Source organism: Nematolebias whitei, chromosome 12 (assembly GCF_014905685.2).
Source record: "Nematolebias whitei isolate Nwh7 chromosome 12, NemWhi1, whole genome shotgun sequence".
Classification (NCBI taxonomy): Eukaryota; Metazoa; Chordata; class Actinopteri; order Cyprinodontiformes; family Rivulidae; genus Nematolebias; species Nematolebias whitei.
The window spans coordinates 27777936-27782980 of NC_056509.1; positions in this window are offsets into that span (position 1 = coordinate 27777936).

Genomic DNA, 5045 nt, shown 5'->3' on the forward strand with positions numbered 1-5045 from the left:
TTATTAAAATTAAAAAAAATCTTTTTTTTTTTTGGTTAAAATACATTCATATTTATTTATTTTTCCGGCAGAATTGTCGACATTTCATTTACCCACCAAATGATTACCGTAGACATTTTTAAGGAATTGTATTTGGCTTCATCATAAAACATGTATAAAAAAAACAAACAAAACAAAACAAAAAAAAATCAAGGATAAAAACAAATAAATCAGATTTAAAGAATTACAACTTAAATTCCAAAATTCCCTATTAGTTAAAATCATCTCTTTTGGTTAGACGGTTTTGGCACTTTTATATTGACGTTCACTTTGTTACTATTTTCTCAAGTTAACAACATCCATGTTGCTACATGTAATTTCATACAGACTTCAGCTGTTGTCATGGTAACCCAATTCTAACTCAGTTTGAGGACAGATATAAAAATAACCCCAAATTTATTAAGCGTAAACTCATCTAAGCCTTTCTTTAACAAGACGTTTTAATGTCAGTGAGCCACTGCTCTCATTTCACAGCACTCAGACGGTGAAACGTGATCATGTAACAGACTTATAAGATGGAACAGTTGGGGGTTTGGGTCCAGGACCGTCTTGTCCAGTAACCATAACTCTGCAACAATCTGTCTTTTTATAAGAGACTGAGGGAAGGGTGCATAGACTAGAAGGATTTCAGGATGCTCAGATCACAAATCTTATCCCAATGAGCAGTTTTGTTAGAGACTGTTTCTTTTGTGTGTGTTTCATGAACAGTATGAGCTCCATCCTAGCTGACATCTCTGTTTTACATCTCAAAGGGAAAGGGAATTACGACCTCATGTTGGAATGACTCAACACTCGTTTCAAGTAATGTCACGAGTAATGACATAAAACGAAGCGTGGGACTAGCCAGCGTTGCTTTGCAGGGTGTCGAAGGGAAGAAATGAGCTCACTCAAAAAAGTATCACGAAGAATGCGACCGGTGTCGTACGGCCGCTTCCAGCCCCTCGCCCCCTCCTTGGCAGCTGTGATTCATGTGATTGAAAAGAGTGTGGGAGGGGAAGTGGAGTGGAAGGGGAGGAAGTGAGCCAGGAAGCTGGGGGGAAAAGCTGGTTTATCCACGAGGCCTGATAATGTCGACCCACAGGAAACTGCTGAGAAGGATTTTCCACGATGTCGAACAGGAGCAGTGCCACTAGAGTTGACTCGCACACATCACCGTTAAAATAGGGGGCCACCCACTCGAGCCTCGTGTGTGTCCCCAAAGCTAAAAAAAAGAAGAAAATCAACCCCATCTATCAGTGTTTTTCAAACTGATCTCAGATCTGTCAGCAGCTTCACTTTATCTGCTTCTCTGGCTGCACCTGCTGCAGCGGGGCACCGTGCCAGCAGCTGTTTCCATCGGCTGGAAGCTCTCAGCACCATGTTGTCCAGTTGACAAGATGAAGAGCAAGCGGACATCTCATCTTCATCCTCATCTGAAACCTTAATCTTTAGTCTGCCTCACTACAGTGTTTGGTTTGACATGAAAACACGCCCTACTGCAGCTCGCATCTGCACCGGCCTCAAAGGCTTCTCAACGAGCATGTTTGTCCTGTACTTGGACAGGGAGGGGTCCTTGTTTTCCTTCTGCTCTTCCCTTTGGTGACTGTTGTTTCCCAGCCTCTCCTGAATGCAACACATGCCATTAGGAAGGCTTCTGCTGAGACACACACACACATAGACCCAGGAGGAAAATCAGTGCTGAGAAGACCTTGCTTCTTTTCCTATTAAGCGGTCGTTAGGGAAATGGAAAGGCACTTCCATCGGCGTACTCCTGCTGCTAACATCTTTCGGCCTCTGACTCTGTTCGGCTGCTGAGACTGTTTTTATAGCCAGCTGTAATAGTTAGCCCAGCAGCCAGTGTACATTTTCTCCTCATTAACACAGAGGGATGTTTAGTGATTTTACGACATTTAGAGATTCCAGTTCCCAGCTCTTCCAGTTTATTAATGTTTAACGTCAGTTTTGATGAATGGGACACGACTCCTTCCATTTCCTCGTCTGCTGCTGTGCTCCCATTTTCAGCCTCGGGGGAATTTGTTCATCGTTTGTGTTTTTGTTGAGCTGCACCGACGTGGTGGTGGATGCGGCCATGGTTCAAGACCCTCGACACTCTCGAGAAGTCCTGCGGAGTACCTCCCTCCTCCCCCTGTTGTATGAAAACACACACGCACACATACACAGACATAAACATGTACACACATCTGAATAACCCCCTCACCATTACCACCACCTCCCCTTCTCAGAGCTCCTGTTCCTTATCTTAAGCATGCAGGCAGCTGTGCGCTCCTGTGTGAAAACAGAGACACAGACAAGTCTGTGTGTGTGTGTGTGTGTGTGTGTGTGTGTGTGTGTGTATGTGTGTGTGTGTCAACCAGCAGAGGAATAGGTGTGAAGTACATTCACTGAGGTTGCCTTTTAAGTCCTCCCTCCCTCTGCTGCTGCGGTCAGAAGTAGGAGGTGGGAGGAAGCAGCATGTACTGCTGCAGAGTAAACGCAATGGATATCTGCCACAGATGAAGGAAGAGTAAAGAATTCATGAATGTCTGTTCTGATGAGCAGCATCATGACCACAGGTCATCCAAAGGGATAATAGCTGTAATTAGAAGAATTCCTAGAAGAAATTTGGAGCTCTGCCACTTGATGCATTTTTTTCTTCTCGTCTTGAATAACTCAGGGGACATTTTGGGGACTACTCTCAGCAACCACCATACACATTTATCTCAGTATGCCTAAAAATAGTTATAGCTATTTTTATAATTGATGGGGGCCGTTTATGAATTATTATCAGTGTCAGCATGTCTTGTGAGATCGTCTCGGCTACTACCACACTACATTTTAGCTTCAGCCAAAAATAAATTTTGATTAGCATTCAGTATGTTGGTGATATTCAGATATTAGCGAACCAAGTTTTGGCTCAATATGTATAAAAATGACAGAGCTATAGCTATTAGGGATGCACAATATTGGATTTCTGGCCGATATGGCGATATGTTAAAACTTATTTGGCCGAAAACCGAAACAAATATTGATATTTTTCCCACTAGACCTACTTACAGAGACAACATAACTTTCTCTGCTGTGGAATTAAAATACTAAATTATTCTGCATGGTCTTTGTCAATTTGGCCTTCTACCAAATGCAGATGCCAAAAAGGGGACTGAAAATGATGCAACACTTCTATATATATAAACAAACATATGGCACCTTTTATATCAGTGAGTTATTTTGATGGAATGACCTATGTCTGATATTTAATTTTATCGCTAATATCTGCCAATACCGATACCATGCTGATAATATTGTGCATCCTTAATAGCTATCTTTGTATTTTCTATGGCCACAAATAGTTCAATGACTCACAAGATATTTTGCTGACAGAAATTTTCACCAATGACAGCTGAAGGACTGAAAGCTTTTTTAGAGCTTGTTAGGGAGATCAACGACACACTAAACTGTAGTTGATTGATTATCTCTCAGAATAATGGCGATATTGCCATTTTTGATGTTTCCAAGTTTGCTCAGGCAGCCATTTTTGCACTGGAGGCCATGTTGTTATGCTTCATCATGCATTGCACAGCTTCTCAGGCTTTCCTAATGGTAAGCCTCAAATAAATATCATGTAACATCATACGATCTCATTCAATCTGTAGGCGCTCAAAGTGTCTGCTGGGAATGACTCTCAGCTACTATCACACCAAAGGAACAAAGTGTAGATCTGTTAATGAATAACTGACTAGATTATAGATACTTTGTATTTGTGTGTTGTTTAAGGATGATTAATTGTGGAAGCCATCTTGACTGTAAATGTTAATCAGTTTTATATTATAGACGCACATCCAGTAATTATGTTCTATTTCACTGAAATCTATCCAGTGGTTCTCCTGGACCTTACTGCTGCTTTTGATACTGTTGACCACAGTATCCTTATATCACGGCTGGAACAGTGGGTTGGGATCACAGGTGCTGCATTAGAATGGTTCCGCTCATACCTGAGTGGCAGGAGTTTCTGTGTCAAGGTTGGTAATAATGTATCTGCCTCATTACCTCTTTCTTGCGGGGTCCCACAGGGTTCAATTCTTGGACCCCTTCTGTTCTCACTTTATTTGCTCCCACTGGGGACCATCCTGAGGAAACATGGTCTTTCATTCCATTGCTATGCTGATGACTGCCAGATCTACCTGCCTGTGAAACCAGCAAGTGTTTGCTCCATTCACCTTCTGTTAAAATGTCTGGATGACATTAAGGCCTGGATGGCTTCAAATGTCTTAAGTTTTAACAATGCGAAGACTGAAGTCATTGTCTTTAGCCCTAGCTCAACTGCCACCACTGATCCTGTCAACCTGGACTCTCTTCAGCCATATCTGAAGCAGTCTGGTAAACATCTCGGGATGGTTTTAGACTCTGACCAAGTTTGACAAACAAATCAACTCTGTTCTGCAGAAAAGCGTCTTCCAACTAAGACAGGTAGCTAAGCTCAAGCCAGTATTGTCCAGACCCGACCTTGAGAAACTAGTCCACGCCTTTGTCACAACCCGACTGGACTATTGCAATGCACTCTATGCTGGGATCAGCCAGACCTCCATCTCACGTCTTCAGCTCGCCCAGAATGCTGCTGCTCGGCTTTTAACCGGAACTCATAGGTCTGAACATATTACTCCAGTTCTGTCCTCCCTTCACTGGCTCCCTGTTCGTACGAGGATAGTCTTTAAAATTCTTCTGTTGACCTTCAAATGCTTAAATGGCCTTGCACCCCTTTACCTCTCTGAGCTTCTGGAACCTTACGTTCCCTCTCGGGCCCTGAGATCATCCGATCAGCTGCTTTTGGCTGTTCCAAAAACAAAACTGAAGCTCAGAGGAGATCGGGCTTTTTCAGTCATGGGCCCCAAACTCTGGAACAACCTGCACCCCAACATCAGGCAGGCCACCTCCCTTCCTCACTTCAAATCCCTGCTAAAAACACATTTGTTCTCTCAGACATTTCATAAAGTGTAAATTGGTCTAATGTTTTTTTAATCTGTGACCCTATG